This window comes from Artibeus jamaicensis, unplaced genomic scaffold, assembly GCF_021234435.1.
Source record: "Artibeus jamaicensis isolate MK-2021 breed Jamaican fruit bat unplaced genomic scaffold, CSHL_Jam_final scaffold_847, whole genome shotgun sequence".
Lineage (NCBI taxonomy): Eukaryota > Metazoa > Chordata > Mammalia > Chiroptera > Phyllostomidae > Artibeus > Artibeus jamaicensis.
In genome coordinates this window covers 3554995-3578023 of record NW_026522057.1, presented here as the reverse complement: position 1 = coordinate 3578023, position 23029 = coordinate 3554995, and the positions used below count along the sequence as shown (strand labels likewise).

Below are 23029 nucleotides of genomic sequence, written 5' to 3'. Positions count from 1 at the left end.
CTAGTTCTTAGATATCCTTCTAATCTGCTGTAGTCTCAATGCCTTAGTTTCCATTTTCTTCACTTTGACCTACCATACATACTGCTCCTATGTGGTGTCCTGAACTAAAAGAACAAACTTATGCCAGTCTTCTCCCTGCCCAGGCAAATGACCAGCAATATGGAAATCTCACAAGAAAAGGCTAAGGTTCACTGTGAAGTCAGGAAAATCTCAAAGTGTCCTACAAGAAAATGACAAGCTTACATCTCTGGAGCCAACCATAGTTGAACAATTATATTAACTCTTTCAATTACATCCATAATTTATAGTCTAAATTGGTGCCCAAAGCACATAGTAGCTTTTTCTCCTAATCCTTTGAAAACCAATAAGCAAGAATGTTGAATGACACAACCACAATATAAGTAGTAAAACCAGTCATTTATTGATGAGCATGCTCCAACAGAAGCTAATGTGTTATATCCCATCAACAAAAGAATATGGGATTCCTTTTAATATATGCAGTCTTCGAGTGTATGTTACACTGAGTTACAAACTATCACATATAGGAAGCAGACATTTAACAAACAGGTGTATGATAAGGCATTATTTGGGAGTAGGAGGTGAACCAGGACTAAGTATTTTGTAAAGCTCCCAAGCAATTTTTGAGCCCCCTCTCTCCTACCCACACAGATATAATGCTTTATAATTTACAAAGAATTGAGAGCACTTGTGACTCTGAAAGAAGGCTGAGATTAGAATCCCAGTTGTGACCATGGGTATATTGTTAATTTATCTAAGGCTTAATTTTCTCCTTGATACAAATGGGAATTCATGCCTGTTAATGTGACAGTAACTTGAATGAAATCACAAGCATAACACCAGACAAAAGAATTAAGTCTGCTGAAAGAATCTCCTAGGGCAAGAGAAATGAAGGAGAAGATAAACAAATGGGACTACATCAAATTAATGGTTTCTTTAACTGAACAGTAAAGAAACCATTTGATATAAGTGGTTTCTTTATCAAAATGAAAAGGGAACCAACTATATGGGAGAACATAGCTGTCAATAATATCTTCGACAAGGGGTTGATCTCCAAAATACATAAAAAACTCTTATGATTCAACACCAGGAAGACAAACAATCCAATTCAAAAATGGGCAAAGAATCTGAATAGACACTTCTCTAAGGAGGACATACGCATGGCCCATAGACACATGAAAAAATGCTCATCATCACTACCCAGCAGAGAGATGCAAATTAAATCCACAATGAGATCACCTCATACCTGTCAGAATGGCCATCGTTAATATATCAACAAACTATGAGTGCTGGTGAGGATGTGGAGAAAAGGGAACCCTAGCGCACTACTGGTGGGAATGCAGACTGGTACAGCCACTGTAGAAAACATTATGGAATTTCCTCAAAAAATTAAAATTGGAACTTCCTTTTGCCCCAGCAATTCCACTGCTGGGAATATACTCTAAGAATTCTGAAATACCAATTCAAAAGAACTTATGCACCCCTATGTTCATAGCAGCACCAATCACTGAATGAGTGGTTCAAAAAACTGTGGTACATTTACACAATGGAATATTACACAGCAGAAAAAAGAACTCCTACCTTTTGCAACAGCATGGATAAAACTGGAGACTAGTACGCTAAGTGAAATAAGCCAGTTGGTAAAAGATAAATACCATATGATCTCACTTATAAGAGGAATCTAATGAAAAAATAAACTAACGAGCAAATTAGAAGCAGCAGCATGGATACATGGAATAGACTGACAAAGGACAGGGGGGAGTGGCGAGGGCGATAATGGTGGAAAGAAGGGGAAGGGAATAGTCAAAGAACATGTATGAATGACCCATGGGATCGGGGTAGGGGGCAGGGGGCTGAGTGGAGGGCAAAGGGGGAAAAACTGGGACAACTGAAATAAAATAACAATAAAAATAATAATAAAGACAAAGTTTGTTGAAAGTAAATTATATAGCACTAGAGGTCAAGAGTATTCCATCTTTCTTAAGTTCTGAACTCAGCCCCTGTTTTTCAAAAGACTTAAAAGTATACAATTCAATAGCATCCATGAAAGACTAACCCCTCTAATTAAGGTTACTTGACTGAGCACTGTGAACTGTTATAGCCACAGGTAAACCTTGAAGCAGTCATGGAAATAACCTGTGTCTTAATCAGCCTGAACAGGAGAAATCCACCAGAGGAAGGAGTAAAGGGAACAGAATCCTGCTGAGTGAGCAGCAATCAGCTGTTCATCTCAGCTTCACGAGTGAAGTCTGAAAGCAGGTGAAGTCTGAAAGTAGGAGGAGTAATGGGACTAAGTAGAGGTAAAGAGGACTGACTGCTAATGGGTGTGGGGTTTTTTTCAGAGAAAGAAAATGTTCTAAAATTAGAGTACAGTTAGGGTTACACAACCCTATGAATATACTAAAAACACTGAATTTTACACTTTAAATAAGCAAATTATACCGTATGTATGTCAGTCAAAAAAAGCTGTTTATTTATTTAAGAACGAGTTTAGAACCATCGCACACAAATTCTCATTCTGTTAAGTTCCTACTTCTTCTCTCACTGTGTCAGAGGAGCCATCCCATCTCTCAAACTGGACCAGGAAGGGGAGAGTAAAGTAATCACTCCCGTTTTCAAGTCTATACCCCTTTAAACCATTAGTGGTTCAGGAAAGTTTGTTTTCTGGTGGGCTCCACTATATCCAAACCATACTGTCTATTAATTAAACATGTTTAATGAAGATACACTTATGGTTCATTTTAAAAAGTTATACACACCTATATACACTCTGAAAAAACTCTACGGAAAACCACTCTACCACTGCCTACAAATCAACTATTTAGGCTATACCCGTCTGCTCCTAAAACAAGACCAGGGCCAGGACTTCTCATTTTCTAACAGAAGATGAAATGACCGAAAAAAAAAAAAAAAAGAGCAAGCATGCCAACCAACAGTCAAGTTTAGCATTTTAAGAGTATTTTAAAGTGTCAGGAGTGTGAGTCTAAACAACTACCTCTTTACCCTCCACAGTTTAGGAATGGTGTCAATAAAACAGGTGGTAAATGTGGGGGAGGAAAGATTCTTGGCCAAACATCACAGAACTGTAACTTCTTCTACACCCCAAACCTTACTTCCTGCAATTTATGTAAACAGATCACAGGCCACTCTCTTCAAACCAAATCATAACCAAAGCAAATAACACTCGATTCTATTTCTGGGTCTGTCATTAACTCACTTCGACGATCCTGAAGTTTCAGTCTCTCTGCTTTGCTCAACAACTTAACCACAATTTATTTCCGGTCCCGAAAATCAAATCATGTGGACTAATAGAAAACTTTTTATGGAAAAATCTAACAAAGGTATATGGAATTAAATTATATTATATATAAATCACCATTATTAAATATACATAAAATATGAAAATTTCAAGATTAGTCAGTACAAAAATGCTGAGCTCCTCCAGTTTAAACTTTCAAAGGTGTTCACACAACAGAAAGAATAAGCTTTCAGAGGGTGAAGGGTTTTGAGACTTTAAATTTAAGCTCAGTTATATTTAGAAAACCACCTCTCTGTATCCTGTATCTTTATCTTGGGCATTTGATTCATGTGCTTTGCCTGGTGTAATTTAAAGCAAAAGACGCTACGACATCACTGCAAAGTAAAGTGAACATATATGACCATCAGAGAAATGACACGCTGTACTGCAAATGAAAAGATGGGAGTCTACAGTCTCCAGTGCTAGTACTATTTAACAAAATAAAATTATGCATTACGCGTCCGGTCCCCAAAGCCAGTCTACAAACCGCTGCCAACTCTGTAAGAATTACTTCTACCCTATTCCCAGAAATCCTGACTGAAGATTTCAGGGTGAAACCTAGGGAATCTAAAAGTATCTCAGGTGATTCTGATGCACAACTTATTTGGGAACTACTGGTTTAGAAAAAGGATAGCAAAAGGTTTCATAACACTTTGCCACTTATGCTGCATAGGTAGTGGCTGCCTGTAGTGCCTGAGAAGGTCATGTCTAAATTCGACCAGCAATTAGTGGTTTACCCATGGCGATGGGGAAGTGGCAACATGTGAACCATGTATCTGTCACCTGTATTTTAGATTGTGCTTTTTGAAAGGAGGCTTTTAGGTAAGAGAAGAGACTGAGACCTGGATTATTCACTTCTAACTGGTAGAAGCTCTGCCTGACACTGGGAAGGTAGTAGGCTGCAAGAATAGCCTACTGGCATATATACCAGGACTCTCCGAAAGTACTTCCATGTTTCCCTGTATTATAAAAAATAATAATAATAATATTAAGACTAGGTTTCTGCTCCCAAAATGTCCATAATCTTGAAAAATGAAAATTCTACATTAAAAAAAAAGGATGTTTGTGCCTTGAGAAGTCCCACTTTAAGTGAAGATGGGAGCTTGTGGGGGCATTGAGTAACAGGACAAAAATAGTATAGTTTGCACTGATTCAAGAGGGTTCTTGATCAGGACATGGTTACAGTGCTGTATTAAGAAGATCCCACTGCCAGCATGTTCTGAGGGGAGTGGGCGCAGAAGGCTATGTAATGAAGCACGACCCAGGGGAGACAGACAATCTGCTTCATACTGCTTCCATATGCATCTGTCTCTCTCACCGATCCCTGGCTCCTCGTGTGCCAGGTCCAAGTCAAATCAACCTTTCTATCTCCCACAATACTCAGCACATTTTGTACATAAATATTTCAAAATTTTTGCTGAAATTCTGTAAAGAAAGGAAAAGTCTTATAGACATATTGAAAGGAACAGTAAAAGAATTTGGTACAGAAACATGAAGAGTCAAAGGAGTGGATGGAATGAAATTATGCCAAAAAGTAAAGGTAGACTGTTTTTAGGTTGAAAGAAATAAGAAATACAACAAAATACAACATTTAGACCTTGTCTGGATATTGATTAAATAAAAAAACCACGTGTAAAGACATGTTTAACCCTGACCAGTGTGGCTCAGTTGACTGGAGTGCTGTCCCATAAACCAGAAGGTTGCAAGTTTGATTCCTGGTCAGGGCACATGCCTGGATTGCAGGTTTGGTCCCCAGTCAGGGTGCATGCAAGGGGCAACTGATATATGCTTCCCTCCCCATCTCTCTAAAATCAATAAGCCTGTCCTCAAGTGAGGATAAAAATAAAAGATATGTTTAAACAATTCAGGACATTTTATTATAAAATGGGTATTCGATGAAGTCTAGAAAATATTGTTCATTTTGTTAAATACAATGATGGCTATGTACAAATACAGCTATATTTTTTGGAGATGCATACTGAAGTTTGTGAAAGTGAAAAAACAAGGTCTGATTTTTAAATACTTAAGCAAAAGACAGTTGAGACAATATGTGGCAAACAGCTTAATAATGGTCAAATCTATTATGGGTATATGGCAATTCACTATATTTCATCTACTTCTGAGTATACTCAGCAATGTAATTGGGCTTTCATGTAACATGGTCAAATCCAGCACTGTACAATTAACTTTCTCCTTTCTTTCTCGAACTTCAGGAAGCTTAAGAATGACTAGTACTTCTGAGAAAACAGCCTACACTCAATCAGAAGAAAACCGGCATTCATTTATTAGCTCTACTAATAGGAAATCTCTCTGAATCTACTCAAAGAACTTCTTGTAAATTAATATGAGAACTGAATATGAGCCAAGAAAGTGACTCAGCTGCTAAAAAGAAACAAAATACAATCTCCGGCTTCATTTGAGGAATAGTACCCAGATCCCAGGAAGGTAACAGTCCCATGCAATCTTCACTGCTTAGTTCACAAAGGGAGTATTGTGTTCTATTTGGAGCACCTCATGTTGAGAACACTTACAAGCTAGAATGCTTGCAAGAAGGGATACCAGACTAGTGAGGAGTTTAGAAGCCAAATGGCAAGTGTAGAATGGCTGAGGAAACTGCATGTGTTTAGCTTGGAGAAAACATTTTCTTGGCCTTCCACGTCACCTCTTTAAAGGATTTATCAAACTGTTCAATATCCTAAAGTGTTTTGTGACTCTTCCAAGAAGAGGATGTTCAGTATTTCTCAAAAGTGACCATGTGGGAAATTCATTCAACAAGTATTTACTGAGCCCCAATTATTTGCCAAACGCTCCAACTTACCATACATTGGGCTTCCTCATCGATAGGTTTTTTTATTATGCTCTTAGCCAAGAATGCCCCATCACTAGTCTTAATTTAAACATTTTCCTCCATGAAGCTTTCCTGAGTATCATAAGCAAATACACTCTCTTTTCAACAAGCCATGGCTCTTTCTCTGTATCAGTTCTTTTCCAACAGCCTTTGCCTCTTAATTACCCTTCTTTAATTTACCATTGTGAATTATCTCTCACAATGCCCAAGGCAGTGTCTTGCATGTGTAGGTGCAAGAAGTATTTGCTGAATGAATAATCACATTCAAATATTTGAAGGTTATCTTGTTAAAGAAGGCAAACTAGGTCTACATGATTCTATAGAGAAGGATTAGGGGAGAGAGATGAAATTTGAAGCAAATTCTGCCTCAGCAAACAGACTACTTACAGCTATCAGTGACTACAGTTGTTCTAAGAGTAGCCAATGACTGTGTATCAAACGTTTAAATGGGATATCTCAGTGAGTAAAGGATTTAATGGGATATCGCAAAGGATTACCTCTTAAGATTCTAGGAACTACTACTTATCTCATTATATTAGACATAAGGTAACTTTACTAAAATTCTTAAAATTAAGCTAAAACTCGAAACATTCTTTCATTTACAAGTATAATGATGCCTGCTATGTGCCATGTATAGTGCTAGTATAGAGGACAGAAGACAAAAAAGACACTGTCTCCAGCCTAGGAGAGTCTACACAAGGTTTCTTAATAATGCTGCCAAAGCAAATCTGATATAATCTGAGTGCACAGGTTATCTACCTCAATAAAAAATGCTCCTTAGATAAGGAAATTCTTCAGATCAATGATTTTCAATATTTCACAGAGAAAAAACTATGAAGCCATCAGCACCTCACAAAACATCTATCCACACCACTAAATGTATTCAATTGTTTAAACAAGTAAGCTAGTCAGTCTGCCTTCCTAGTTAAAAACTAGAAAACAGAAGATATCTCAGGATACCTCCATATGCCAAGAGTATCTCTGTGATGTCTCTCCCAAACTAAAAGACAGTGTCTTTGCTGACAGTGTCTGTGTGTCCCTAGCATTTAGTACAGTGCCCAGGACCTAGCAGATGGTAAACAAATGAATAAATGAGTGAGAGAAATTAGTGAGTCCTGTCAGTGGATGAAAACAGTATCTTAAAGAAGCCCTTGGTTTTTCCTATTCGAAACCTGCTAAGGAAATGGAAGCATGAGTAGATCCTAAGCCTAGTTTTCATTATAAAGTAGTATACTATTTTTAAGTTATTTATTGATAAATAATTACTGTATGTAAACCTAAACTCTTGGTTGCTTCCGGAGGACTAAAATTAATTTCTTGAATCTGCAGAGCTAAATGACTAAATTATAATGCAAAGAAAAACCCAAAGCACTTACTACACCCGCAACTCAACCCATAAGATTATAATAATTTATCAAAGTGATTTATTAACATAACTGCCTAGAAAGCAAAATACTTTGATGCACCAAGCGTTAAACTGCTCTTCAAAAGTGCTATCATTTATTTTTCCCAAATTCTCATTTGAACCATAAAAATCATACATGTTTATTTTTTCTAACTATAAAAATGACAAGTGCTCATTGTAGAAAATATAAACAGGTTCAAGAGAGACAATAAAGATTATCCACTGTGATGTTTTCTTTCCCATCTTATTTTCTACATAGTTATGACTTCTTTATATACTGTCATTCTTCCTACCCACAGAGTGAAAGACAGTAACACCCTATGGCAGTAACCCAAGCACCCTCAGCAGATTGATGTTCCAGGTACAATTTCTCAGTGTCTAAATTTTATAGGTTTATACTTCTATAAAATAAGACCAATCTGCTATTTAGTCATCCTTAAAAGTTTCCCTTCTGATTCCATCTCCTCCTCACCTCTAGAATTCTACAAAGAAAGCAAGCTCAAGTAAAAATACATTCAACGACTAGAAATGGATCTAAATTTAACAAGGAAATAAGTTTCTCCCAATAGTTGTATGTCCCTAAGACTGATATTATCACAAGACAAGGGCTAGTCCAAGTAACCCAGGTCCTTTGGAATCCATAACATTTAATTTATACCTCAAAACCCAAAGTATGTTCCTCACAAAAAATCTGTTTCCTACTAAAGAGTTCAAGGCCAGAAACAGAATGCAGGATCTGGTTCCTGTCTCTGCTGTGCTACTAAATGACTGTGTGACACTAAGAGTCTTAGCTTGTATCTTATTCTCTCCACTTGTCTATAGGGATATTACTTGCCCTATCTATATTAGAGGGCTATTGTGAGGCTCAAAAACACAACAGATCAGAGAAACTGCTTTCCAAAAAGTATTATTCAATGGCAAGATGGAAATCTTTCCAAACACACATGCCCTATAATAAACAATATAAAAACATGACTTCCCCTGATAGGCAAAGATGCCGTTTCTGATGGTGATTACTACGTACACAGATGGTGGAACAATACTGTCAATACCCCCTTACACAGAGTAGACAAAGTATGTCAGAGACATAGAGACCCAAACACAGCGGCAAAAACTGATGCCATATATTGTTTATCTCCTGACATTGACAGTCTGCTCCATCTTCATCCAGAAGAGTAAATCTGCTCCTGACTACAGCATATTTGGCTGCTGTGTCTGTAATAAATTTCCCAGAGTTCTACAGCCAAGCCACAGAAACTTTTAAATTATATTTAATAATTTAATAAGCACTCAGGTAACCACCAGCCAAAAGCTAGGACCTTAACAACACTTCTACCATAGCAGACTCATTTCCCAATCCCATCTTTCTCTAAGCAAACAGAATATGAAATTAATATTAAGTTCTAACAGTCTTCTCTGTCATCTGCTCCTCTCACAGATCAATGTTCAACACACAGTAAGAAAGGCCAGGTCTTAACCCTAGGGAAAAAAGTTGATTCCAGCTTCCGAGATCTTTAATAAGGTCGCATCAGCACCATACCCTAGCAATCAATCAGAAAATCAATGTTATTTCACTTATAACCACTATACCACTGGGCAGGACTCTGTCTAGGTAGAATTCAGTCACGGCTTTCAGTTTTGTACTCCAGGTGAAATCTTAATTAAAAGTCAGTTTACTAAAGTATCCTTCATACACAGGGCCATATTGGAATAATCATTCAATTAGTCCATTGGAATCCATGACTTTCCCTACACATGATTTGAAGATGATGAAAAAAGAGCCAATACTATGAGTTCAGTGTTTGCGTCCCTGTGTTGAAACTGTAACCCCCAAAGACGATGGTACTAGGAGGTGGTCTTTGGGAGGGGCTTAGGTCATCTGGGCAGAGCCTTCACGAATAGAATTAGAGTCTTATAAAATGAGGCTCCAGCAAGACCCCTTGTCCCTTCCACCATGTGAAGACACAGCAAGAAAGTGCCAGCTATGAATCAGGAAGGAGGACCTACACAAAAAAATCATGCTAGCGCCTTGTTCTTTGACTTGCCAGCCTCCAGAACGGTAAGCAATAAATTTCTGTTGTTTATAACCTACCCAGTCTGTGGTATTTTGTTATAGCAGCCCAAAGGGACTAAGCCAGTCAACATGCTGGGTTTCTAAAGACTCTGTCTAAAAACTCCCACCCATGAACTTTCCCCACCCCTGAATTGTTAGCATTCGACTCAGTAGAGTTCTCTAAGACTGTTCTAACAGTTCCATTTATTAAATTGTGTAAGTTTGAGTCCATTATAAACTACTTTACCCACAGATGGTAGGAAATAAATTAAACAGCATAGTGTAATTAAATTAGGTCTGATTATGCCAAATGAAACCACTTTCGATTTCTGGTAAAATTCTTAGAGCAATCAGAGTGGTTTAGTAATGATTAGAAACTAGGCTTACCATGGACATGGACAAGAAGGTGGGGATTGACTGTGGGAGCAGGGAGGATGGGCGGGCAGGGCAGGGGACAGCAATGGGGGGGGGGGGAATTGGGATAATAAAATAAAACTTTTTAAAGAGAAAAAGCAATCCAAAAATAAAAATGAAAAACCACTTCCAACCCCCTCCAAAAAAGAAATTAAGCTTATTAATGGTGTCAAAGAATTCTTATTGAATACAGTTCTAATTACCCTATTGATACATACATAATTATCCTATATTTTATTTTGTTACAGAACTAAACCTTGATACTATACATGACTCTCAGTTGTTTTGTCTCAATTCCACAGAAAATAACCACTTTGAAAGACACTGCATTCTCAGGTTATCAACTGATATGTCAAGTAGAATAGCAACTGGAGGTACCTTACTAAAAAAGGCTACCTAAAGTAAGTAGAATGCCATTGTTATAAAGACAAATACAACATCTGGTTCCATATAACAAAGCTATTTCCATATCCCAACAGATGGCCCACAGTAATAATGCTTTGCTGATCTGGTTATAACAAATTCTATTAAATCCGAAATCCTGTATAGCAGATGCCTCTTCCAATTTCAGTATAAGTCAATCTCTTTAACCAAAACATTGTGCTTTGGTTCTTGTTATTTGTGCACTAAAATCCAGTTATGTCGATTAAGATGATCAAATTTTTTGAGAGTTGTTAGAAAATCCCACTGTGGTGTTTTCTGAGTTTGGGGGTAGAGAAAGTAAACAGTAACTCCATCTAGGACTGAAAGGCTAACTGTTCAAAATGGAAAACAAAAATTCACAGTTAAAGGAAGGCTGAGGAGAGGTAAAGCAAGTTTTAGCAGTCTCAAGCCAAGGTTTCTGAATAGTAGCAATGTGGAAAGCTATGTGACTAACAAAGCCGACAGTGAGAAGCACTGAAAAATACTGCATTTTGAGTTGAGAGGCTATTAGCAGGGATGAACAAATATACCTGAATGCCTAAACAACATGTACACTGTACTGTGTCAGGTTTCCATTTAAAAGAAATATGGATGCAATGTCAACTTAATTTTGCTGTTTGCTCCCCAACTATATGCAAAATCCAATCTTCGTATTCTGGCCATGACATTATTTGAAATATTACCCTCTATTAATCCATAACATAGTGAACAGTACAGTGTAGTAATTAACAGCCACTGAGTTCTGAAAACAGATTGCAGGAGTTCAAATTCTGGCTCTTTCCATTCCTAGCTATATACCCTTAGGCCAGTTATACTTAACTACTCTGTATAATAAATGTAAGGTACTTAGAACATTTTTGGCCCATAGTAAGACCTCAGAAAATGTTACCCGTTATTATTATCACTACCATTATCATTATCACATTAATCCTCACTAAATTTCTGGGGGGGGGGAGGCAGAAATATTAAATAATTTATCTAAATCACAGAGCAAACAAGTGATAGAATCAGGTTAAAAAAAAATCTCTTTATTTTAAGTCCTGAAGATTAAACATTAAAAATTACTGATTCCCTAAGAGAATTTCCCAGCCCCTCTAATTCTCCAGGAATTCACATGGGGATCCTTCAAGTTTTAATAGCACAGAGTATTGGAAATAGCAATGGACATGGACTAAGATGATCTAACTGCTCCATCAAGGACTTAAGTGTGCAATCTTGGGCAAGTCAGCAAACCTAAACTTCAAATTGCTCATCTTAAAAAATGCTCTGCCTACAGCAGGGCTGGCTGTGGATCAAATGAGATCAATACAAAATATGTAAACCATAAACGCACTATATAAATGTTCAAGGGCCATGTCTTACTCATCTTTGTATCCCCAATACCTAACAGAATGCATAGCAGAGGTTAGGATCTAAAAGAAAAGCCATGGGATGAGTGGAGTGGGTAGGATGGAGAGTAAGATAAAGATAGGGAAGGGCTCTGAAAAAGTAAAAAACCCAAAGGCCCATCAAGGGATAAATGAATAAATAAAAGGTGGTATAACCATACACTAGAATATTATTCACCAACAAAAATAAGGTACAGTATTTATATACATATATACTACAAAATGGATAACCCTTGAAACGTGCTATGTGAAAGAAGACAGACACAAGACCATATATTGTATGATCCATTTATATACAATGCCCATTCCAGAATGGAATGGAATGGGCAAAACTATAGAGTTTTGGGGTAGAGAGTAGAGAAAGTAAACAGTAATTCCTGTTTAGAGATGTACAGGAGTTGGTATAAAGATGATAAGTACATTAGTGGGTACCTAGAATCCAGGGGGAGGGGGGAAATAAGGAGTGACTGCTATTGGGTACAAACACTCTTTTTGGGGACAATGAAGTATCTGAAGATGATTTGGAGATGGATGCACAACTTGGTAATTATACTAAAAACCACTGAATTGCATACTCTAAATGGGCAAACTGCATACTATGTGAATTACATCTCAATAAAACTTTTAAAAAATGTTTGAGAGAACTGTTAAAGCATACAAACCACAAGTTTTCTTTTCTGAAGGAAAAAAAGTTTTCCGATATTTGATTAGCTCTGATACGTGGACAAGAATGAGAGACTGGAGGGAGCAGTAGGGGGAAATTCTCCAAACTACCATACCAGATCATAATGGGAAACAAATCTGGCACCTATTCTTATCCTTCCTTTCAAAATTCTAAGGTTACAAACTACCTCCTGGTCTCAGTTCAATTTTCATCACGATCACTTTCTTAACTTTGAGACTGTATTCGCTACTGTCAACCACACTACCTTTCCCAACCTTGGCTTCTGTAGCATTCTCAAACGGCCAGCAGCTCAGGGCAACTTGGGGTTTGGTCGCTCAGAGCAGTGACTGAGGAGTGGAGGTGTCCAAGGTGGCTCTGTAACTGAGGACAGAGAGGGCCTGTGGCCTTGGACCCTATGCCTTGGCTCTTCTCAGAATGCTTTACCTATGTGCCTATAATGTCTCCCAAAGTTCCCAACTTCAAAACTATTTCACCATCATATTACTGTCTTCCCAACACTCACATGTTTTTTACCACTATCTATAGCCCCGATCAGTGCACAATCTACACTGCATCTCTGTTCACCCCATAGCAGAGCAGTACCCATACTTCTACTCAAGTCAGTTCTTGATCACCTTCACTATGGCTGGAGAGCAGTGGGTTGGCTCGACCAAAACAAGTAATTCCTATGCTATTTCCTGTGACTCTGCAATGTGGTATACATTTTTTCTTCTGAATACGTGTTGTTTTAATTGTTTTGCTTAAAATAATACTAAACTAAGTCTGCACTTCCACAGCCAAACCGGCAAGGGGAGACTATCAGGAGTGGCAGGAGCCTGCTACTGAAACATTGAGCACAACCTAGAGTAGCCCATAACCAACCACAGCTCCTTCTCCTTCACACTGACACTTTCCTAGTTTCTTCACTGTATCAACCATCCTTCCTGGATTCTAGGCTCTCATCTTTTAATATGTTATTTGCTCTTTCCTTTGCCCACATTCAATCATCACTGAGTTCAAGTTAATTTTTACTCACATATACACACATCTCTTTGGACATATCTCTCTATACACTTCTCTTAGGACAATATAATTTATAACTAAAGGCATAAGCTCAAACCAGACTGTCTGGGTTCAAATCTTGACTGGCTCTGCTGCCTGGGTTCAAATTCTGACTGGCTCTGCCACTCACTCTGAGTTTGGTCAAATCACTTAATCTCTCTGTAACCCATAATAATAAGAGCATATTATGAAGATTTAATGAGTTAAATACACATAAGAACTCAGAACAATGTCTGGCATTCTGTAAATACTCAATATATATTAGTTATTATTTTATACCCATGATCATTATCTTATGTTAGACTCTCATCATCTTATTCCTAGAATTCTCTAATAGCATTCAGTCTCCCCACTCCAGGACACTCAGCTAACACAAAAACCCTCCTCAGAAACAATATGCATCATCTTACACTTATTCTTTAGAACCCACTGCAGTACCCCATTACACTAAATCCTATATCCTTGATAGGTCCTCCGCCAATACCCACTACACATTCTCCGTGCCAAAATGCTTGACATCTTTGTATGTGGCCACTTCTCCATCATTGCAAATACTGGTTCATTCTCCTGGAATACATCTGTGCCCCTTTGAAAATTTCTATCCTTTTCAAATCTCATTTATACCTTTGACTCTGGTTGCACTGTTAGCCCAAAGTTGATGTTGCTTGCTAATTATGAATGAAGGACATTATGTGTTATTTCCCCAACAGAAGTTGAAGCATTTGAAGAGACCGTGTATTTTATCTCTTGTGTCTCCTTCATACAGACTACTTCACACATATCACAGTATTTTGCAGATGCACACGAATGCTGACTGACTTAATAAAAAAAATATGCCTCAAAATATACCACAACATTCTCTATTTTCTACTGCCCCACCCATACTTAGCATGATGAAAGCAGATCGAATCTGTATTTAAATACTTTTACTTTCATGGAAGACTATACTAACAACCACCAGATTAAAAGAAATATATATACACTTAATGAGAATGCACACTGCATTCTCAAACCAAGAAAATGCAAAAATGCTGGCCTTTTTGGAATCTAAAAAGTGACTTCGAAATATTAAGTTCATCCAAACTAATGAACCAAAATAAGCCAAAATAAACATGTCCTGATCCCATCCAAAAAACACCTAATAAAGGCATGACAAAGTCCCCAGTTTCTTCAGCAGCACAAAACCAAGACACACACACAAAAAAAACCAACAGGAATCCTCAGGTTTCTCTTAAAAAATATTTGCAATTACATCTATATATGCCACCCAAACATAAAAATGGAAAGGAGTCACTACTTCTCTATAAATATCTGCTAAGGCCTGGATGGAATAAAAGGCTCCTCTCACCGCTACTGTGGCCTGTTGTTCCCTGTTAAGGGGGCAATGTATGGTCATAAAAGAGCAAAACACTGGAAAATAGAAACCTTAACCTCCTGGAAGAGACCTAGAAACCTAGAGGAGACATTAAGGAAAGAAACTACTCGAAACACGTTTTAAAACCAGTTTCTAAAAACAGAGCGTAATGATATTCAACAGAGGAAAAGTTAACTGAAAGAGCTCCTAAAAACCAAGTGACTCAGTGAAACTACCAGTGAAGTGCTGCGCACGTAACACTTCATAACTGACATAACTGACATGCTCACTTGTCTCACTGGGAAACAAAGTGAAAGGAAAAACTAAGTAAATGTAAGGAAAAGACAAAAAAAGATGCCCACTAACTCCCTGGCCAACCCAACTCAGCTCATTCAGGAGTCCAACTAGAAACAGAGACGTAGACTGCACAACACTGCAATGAAAATCCTTCTCCAACCACACACACAAAAAGTCGAGTGAAGTGAAAACTTCCAGGCACCAGCAGCTACAGCTATTCTCCCTTTAGGATTAAGCAGTAGAGAAAAGAACAAGAGCAATCAAAAGGGAGAGGAAAAAAGATGTCAATGAAACTAAGCCCTGTTGTCCCCTGCTGATCTCAATTTCAGAGTATACAACTCCTACTTCTTCCACCTAACCAACAGTAGGCCTCAGCAAAGAAGACTGACCCTAACACCTTCCACTCCGCCAGGAGGAAATCACAGAGGAAAAACCACCCCGTTAACCTCCCTCCTCACCAGCTGCAAAAATGGAGGGGGGAGGAACACCCTACCACGTGGGCAGGATGCAACACACATAGGACAGCAACACGTCCGCATGGAACGACTGCCTCGGTCCTAAGGCGGGCAAAGGACACGGCGACAGGATGGGTGGGAACACAGGCCCCTCGCAAGGGCCACCTCACCCCAAAGGGCACCCCCGAGGCAGGAGGTACTGCCCGCCTCGCCTGCAGAAAAGCACCCCCAAGCTTGAAGGGAAGAAGCTACATCGTGTCGGGGTAGGGGGCTGGCCCGGGCCAGGGGCAGGTCCCGGAGGGACGGAGACGGCCGCTGTCGTCCTACTCCGCACCCCTGGGAACCCCATTTGGCTCCCCGAAGCCCCGCCTGGGGGAGGGGCGGGAGACGCGGAGGCTCAGAGCCGCTTCCCGGCTGAGGGGCAGCAGCAGCTGAGAAGGGCCGCGGGGGAGGGAGGGACCCAGCCCTCACCGACCTCCAAGGCCCCAGCTCCGACCCAGGCACCCAGCTCCTCCCGCCACCCACCCCGCGGCGCGGCCCCTGCTGAGAGAAGGAAGAGGACGTCTCGCGGAGGGCAGCTTCTGCCTCTGTCCCGAGAGATGCCCCAGCCCCGCCTCCTCGATCGCCGCCCTGGGCCGGCTGCCTCGGCGGCGGCGGGCGCTCACCTCAGGCTGCGCAGGCCGAGGCGGCCCGGCCGAGCCCCCGGCCGCTGCGTGCGTCTCCGCCCCCCAAGGAAGATCCAAACGGCGCCTAGTGCGAGCAGCTGAGGCCCCAAGCAGCGACCAAAGCGGCGGCGGCGGCAGCAGGAGCAGCCAACATCCGGGGCCGCACACCCGGAACTACTTCCTAACCCGCTCCCCCCTTCCCATCCCCGCTGCCACCGCCGCCTCCGCCTCCCGCGACGTTGCTGCGCCACCGGCCCGGCGTCGGTAGCGTCACGGCCCCTCCGCGGTCGTAACTGCGATGACGCGCGCGCTATCCCTCCGCTGGGACAAGTAGTGCCCTGGAAGCAAAGGTGCTGTGCGCTCATACTGATGTTGTGAAACGGCTAATAGCTTCGAGCGACTTGGGGTTTGGCTCTGCAGAGCGGCGACTAGGAGTGGAGGTGGCCGAGGCGGTTCTGTAATAAAGGACAGCAAGGGCCTGCGGCCTTGGATCCTGTCCTTGGATTCCAAGGGCCTCATGAACCCAGGGCATGGCGCCTCGTGACCTTTCCACATCCTCATTTTCGCCACCTCACCATAACGACAGGCACCTTAGCCTCTCTGGGAAATCGGACCCCTTTTCCAACTTGGCACACCGCGGATTCCAAAGGCACCTTGAAGCTTCGGGACACTCTTCCTTTCAGAACTTAACAAGTACGGAGTTCCAGGCCCACCACTGCAGAGGCCTTTTCCGTCCCTAGCCTTAGTTTCCAACACCGAAGAGGTGGAACTGTGATTCCAAAATAGCTGCCAGGTTATGGTCCTTGCTCTCAACAGGTGAAGTGTTTAGAAGGGTGGTGCTGGCAACTTGTGAACTTTGGAATTTACTTCTACCTCAGTCTTCACTGATTCTCTGAATTATTAGCACTAGTAATTTGCCCTACAATTTCACACTTAATTACGTCCAGACGCACTTGCTATTGCTTTATTTGCATTAGTCACGTACCTAGCACCAAGCATACTCTGGAACTCAGAGTAGGTGCTCCATATTTGGATACTCAGATATTTGTTAAATGAGTATTAGGTTGATTGGATGTTAGGAAAAGGAGAGGCCTGAGTGAATTAGCCCTCGGGAACCTTTCTGACATAGTCTTCGGTAGTTAGCTGATTTACCCAACTGCTTCAGCAAACATTGAACACCTGCTATCCACCAAGATTTCTAGGCCCTGAAGATTCAAAGTACTGCTATATTCCTTTCTATATAAGACTAGCAACATCCTGAAGGCAAAAATATTAATTCATTCATCCAAGAAACATTCACCAATCACTACTAAGCTTGTCAGACACTACTGTAGTGCTTGGGATGTGGCAGTGAACAGAAGTGGTTGGAGGAATACCTTCCCTCTTGGAGCTGTGCTGAAACACGGGGAAAAAGATAATAAACATAACAAGAAAATTATTTGGTAGGATAGGTGTTCAGTGCTATGAGAAAAAATAGACCAAGCAGGGTAAGGTATATGAAGAAAACTGGAGGAGATAGAAGGTGGATTTTTTTAAAAGATTTTATTTATTTATTCTAGAGAAGGGAAGGGAGGGCAAAAGAGTGGGAGAGAAACATCAATGTGCAGTTGCCTCTCACGTGCCCCTTGAGGACCTCTCCCACAACCCAGGCGTGTCCCCTGACAGGGAGTCGAACCAGCGACCCTTTGGTTCACAGGCCAGCACTAAATCCACTGAACCACACCAGCCAGGATGCATTTTTTAATGTCTGTTCATCAATTATACATTTATTTGTTTAACAAATACATCAGCTTGAACCATGTGTGGGGTGCTGGAGCATCAGAAGAGAATAAGCCAAAGTTCTTATCTGGTGGAATCCCCAACTAGGGGAGACCACGTGCCAGGTATTTTCACATGTCTTCTCATTCAGTGCCTGTCCAAGTCCCTGAGGTCGGACCCCTACGCTCATCTTCACAGCTGATGACATTGAGGCTCAGAAGAATTAAAAATTTGAGCTAGAGGCCCTGGTGTAGCTCAGTGGATTGAGCGTGGGCCTGCGAACCACAGGATTGCAGTTCGATTCCCAGTCAGGGCACGTGCCTGGGTTGCAGGCCAGTTCCCAGGAGGGTCCAGTTTCCAGCAGGGGACACATGAGTGGTAACCATACATTGATATTTCTCTCCCTCTCTCCTTCCCTTCCCCTCTAAAGATAAGTAAGTAATCTTTGCCCTGACTGGTGTAGCTCAGTGGATTGAGCGCGGGCCTGTGAAGCAAAGGGTTGCTGGTGCGATTCCCAGTCAGGGCACATGCCTGGGTTGCAGGCCAGGTCCCCAGTGGGGGACACATGAGAGGCAATCACACATTGATGTTTCTCTCCCTCTCTTTCTCCTTCCTGTCCCCTCTCTCTAAAAATAAATAAATATATTTTTTAAAAAATTGAGCTAGGATTCAAACCCAATGTCTTCCAAGTCCAACTCCCTTTCCAGCTTCACCTCAGCTGAGATCTCACTTTTTTGTTTTGTTATGCCTCATCGTTTTCAAGTAAACTCATGTGTTAATCTAGATGACTGGCCTTAGGCCTGCACTGGGGCAAAAGGGAGGGAGAAAGGAAAATATTTAGTGGAGAGGGGAGTATGTAGAGCAAAATAAAAGGAGCAGCGAAGAAAATTTAGTGGAAGAGAAATAAAGGTAGATTTATGGCATCTTATTCCAATTCCAGTTTTACAGAATGGGATTTAAATAGAGCCATCAGTGAGAGCCTAATTCATAAAGTGACTTTAATGAAAAATTTGACAGAGGTTAGGGAGTGAGTGATGCCATTGTTGGAAAGAGTGTCCCGGGCAGAAGGAACAGCTAGTGGAAAGACCCTGAGGCAAATGCATTCCTGGGAGTGTTAGAAATGGTGAGAAGGCCAGGACACCTGGAGCAAGGTGAGTAAATGAGAGAGGAATGGGGAGAGAAAGTCAGAGTGAGGCCATTTTAAGGATCTTGGCTAAAATGGAGCCACTACAGGCCTTTTAACAGAAGACTAATATGATGTGTTTCATGCTCCCCCCCAAAATAACTGGCTACTGTGCCAAGAGTAGACAGTGAGCAGACAATGGTGGAAGCCAAAGACTCCAGCATCCAGGTGCAGGATGATGGCTTGGACCAGGCTGGTAGCAGTGAGTTGGATAAATAAGGTAAAGTCTCTGTACTTTAAGAACTCACAGTCTAATGGGAAGCAAATAGGGTAGGTAATTACAATACACTGTGAAAAAAGAAATAATGTCCTGAAGAAGAGGCCATTTTTCCTAGCTTTCCTGAGAGGGCAGAAGCACCTCTTCTATCAAGTTTCCAAGGGAATTGGAATTTGCTGGGTTTTGAGGGGACCATTGGGTGAATATTTGATAACAGTTAACACTTCTCAGCCCTTTAGGCTTCAAAGCCCACCATCATCTGGGTGGGGCAACAAGCCAGAAGAGTACTGAAAAAAAAAAAAAACAGTCTGTATCATGTATCTAAGGAGATAGGCAAAGCTGAGATTATCCATATTGGACAGAGGAAGAAAATGAGGCCAATAGTCACCAGGCTTTAACCTGGGATCAAAGTCCCAAACCAGGAATCTGAGTCACTTGAGTGGAGTCAACCAGATGATGGAGAAAAAGAGTAGAAAGACTCATATTCGGACTTCGTTCCAAATCTGGAGGTTTGGGTTCGAATTCATCATCTCTTACAGATCTTGGGCAGTTCCTCATCTCTCACCTGTTTGGGATTCCAAGGTGCTTTTCTAAAGTGCTTGTTTCTATCTGGAAGATAGGACTGAGGAGGGAACAGGGATGGGTAGCTGCCAGAATGAAGTTGGGGATTAGAAGCCTTGGGAAGGAAAGAAGCACAAGCCCCGGAGCGTCAAACAATGGAGGAGCACCCCTCCCATTACCCCCCAAAATAGTTGTGATGGCAATAGCAGCAGAGGGAGATTCTGGGACAGGACAGGAGGAAAGGCTCTCAGCCCAGATAGGGAAGGCAGACTTGAGTTCCTTCTGATGTTTCGTAGCTTCTTGCGTGCCTGCATCAAGTGATGTAGTTTCTCTTAGTCTCTATTTCTTTGCCTATTAAATGGGAACAATAATCATAGCTACCTGGCAAAAGAGATCATATACAAGCTGTCATAAAATACAGGGCCTCAAAAATGATTATTATTTTGTACAAGGTCGAGTGTAGAAAAGAGTAGTTCAGAAAAAAAGTAGTTCACAGTCTTGGGAAATGGGAGTGGGCTGGGAGGGAGGGTGTGGGGCAAGAGAGCCTTCAAAGACGAGCTGATATCTAACTCAGGACAGTTCCTTAAGAAAGAGAGATTGCTCAAAGCAATGAGATAGAGGTTTTATTGTTTTCTGTTGTTTGCAATCTTTTACCAGTCTCATCTGGATTATAAATTCCCTGAAGGAAACACTGCCCCAAGCTGGGCTGCAGCAGCCCTACAAAAATCTTGATTCTACGCAGGCAGTGCATCAGCCGCGGGGTGTTCAGTGCTTCACGTGACCCACAGCCACTTAGACAAGCGAGGCCTTACCTGACCCTTTATTGTAAGAGGAAAGCAGAAAATTAGAAATGAGTTTTAAATGAGCCAAGCCCTGAGAGAGGGAGAGAAAAACCCTGAGTAGGCACCTCCTTATCATTCCCCGCCCTGGAGAGGCCTTCCAGATTCCCCAGATATCTTTATACAATACTTTATATTTCATGTATTAAATGCAGGAAGAATGATACAGAGGCTACTGGGATGCTCTCATAACCACTAACTGCTATTTAATAAAAACACTTGGTATCGGTCACTATGCATACTTAAACAGCATTCAATAGTCATTGATCAGACCCCTACTCTATACCAGGCATCGGGCTAAATACTAGGGAGCCAAAAGGGAATAAATAATTTCTCTACCTTCAATGGGTTCCTAGGCTTCTAGAGAGGCAGACATGTACATAATCTCACTGCAATTTCTAGAGAATTCTCCTTGTGCCTTGAAACAGAGAAAAAGCACAGTTAAACTGTCAGATTGGATAGGGATAGGGCACCGAAGACAGCTCTACCCTTAAAGTTAAGACTGAGTGTGAATAAATGAGTAGGAGTTTGCTATGTAAAGACAAGCAAAGCTGGAAGTAGAGAAAGAAAATCTGGGGTAGAAGAGAAAAGCTTGTGTAAATTGAAAGTAGTTGAGTAGATACAAGAAGAAGAAAGTAGAGACCATGGAATTTGCAGTCTTGTAAGTGATCCTTAACCACTAGTGGCTAGTGGGAATAACTGAGTCATGAAGCTGTACCATATCATTCTGTATAAACCATCCATAAATTTAGTTCCTGCTCTCTAGGAGCTTGGTGTTAACTTCAGATTTCATCCTTAAGGCCAAGTGTGAGCTTTCTCAAACACTCTACTACTTAATCATTCTCAGAGAAAGGAGCACCATAGAATATTTCTTTCCAGTGGAAGGCAGGAGCCTATTTTTTTCTCTAGTTTTGGCACTAGTGCACTTATACCACCTACCTCCCCCATTCCACACCCCCATCCATCTTCCCTGTGACCATCTGGCTTAAACTTTGGCTTACCTCCACTCTCAGAATCAACTGAGCTCATTAGAAGCATAATGAAATACACATGGGCACCAAGACAGCTGAACAAACATTAACAAATGAGTAGATTAAATAAAGGATTTACCTTACGTGCAAGCAAAGGTATAGATGAAACGGGGGTGGTGCTAGGAAGACGGAGTCAGAGAATGTTCAGGTAGAGTGGCATCAGAGGAAACCTGTTTTACAGTTAATCTTTTGGAATGGTAGGATGAAAAGAACCAGGAAAGAGCAACCAAGGTTTGCAGCCCAAAAGAGCCTCAGACTCTGGGGACAAACATGATAGTTAAGAAACTTGTTCGATTTAAAGTTGTGAAGTTATTGACCTATTTAATGCCTAATAAGCTGAATAAAAATGATGAAGACACCCCAATGCTAGGGGGAGAATGGTGAGGAATGGCTGATATTTCCTGTGGTCTTTGTGTGATTGGGAACATGATAGATCCTTTGCAGGCATTTTCATTTAATCCTTAAAGCAAAACTACAAGGTGGTCATCCACATTTTAAAGAAGAGGAAACAGAGGCTGAGTAGTTTGAAAGTGGTAGAATCAGGATTTGAACCCTGGACTATCTGGCTCTAAGCTCATCTTCATAGACCTACTAACTCATCAGTTTACACTGATATGCAAATGATAACTTACTGGATGCTGGTCACTGCAAGTGGGTGGTATTCACATCCAAGTACCACTTCAGGAAACCTCTCAAATCTTATGAGAGACACAGCTGAGGTTGGAACCTACCCACACAAAGTGCCAAAGAGTTCTCTTCATTTTTTTTTTCTATAGACATAAACAATTAAAAAAGCCTTTGCTGCATGAGGGGGCAGGAAGCAAGAAATTTGTTTTGCAACCAAAAAAAAAAGGAGGGGGGGTGATAAGAGACCATGTGGTAGACCATACTATTATTTTCAAACACTTACTGTGCCTCTCAGGGGTAGACTGTACTTCCCCACTCCATCAACAGCAGGCTTGGTTATGTGACTTACAGATGAAATGTGAGTGGCTGTAGGGGCTACTTCCAGGTGGAATCTTTCAGAGTCAGTGTGCTTTGTGATGTTTTCCTTTCCTGCCTCCCTGACCAACAACAATATTCAAGACAGAGGCTA

The 23029-nt window shown here is 41.0% G+C and overlaps 1 protein-coding gene across 2 annotated transcripts in view; it reads right to left on the bottom strand.

Moving 5' to 3' along the window:
- The window catches only part of FOXJ3 (forkhead box J3), a 105879-nt gene extending 89363 nt beyond the window's left edge, over positions 1-16516 (bottom strand). For both annotated transcript variants that reach the window (XM_053660372.1, XM_037149310.2), the window contains exon 1: positions 16345-16516. The gene's annotated coding sequence lies outside the window, so the exon portion shown is untranslated. The remainder of the gene's footprint in view (positions 1-16344) is intronic.
- Between the last annotated feature and the right edge of the window lie 6513 nt (positions 16517-23029).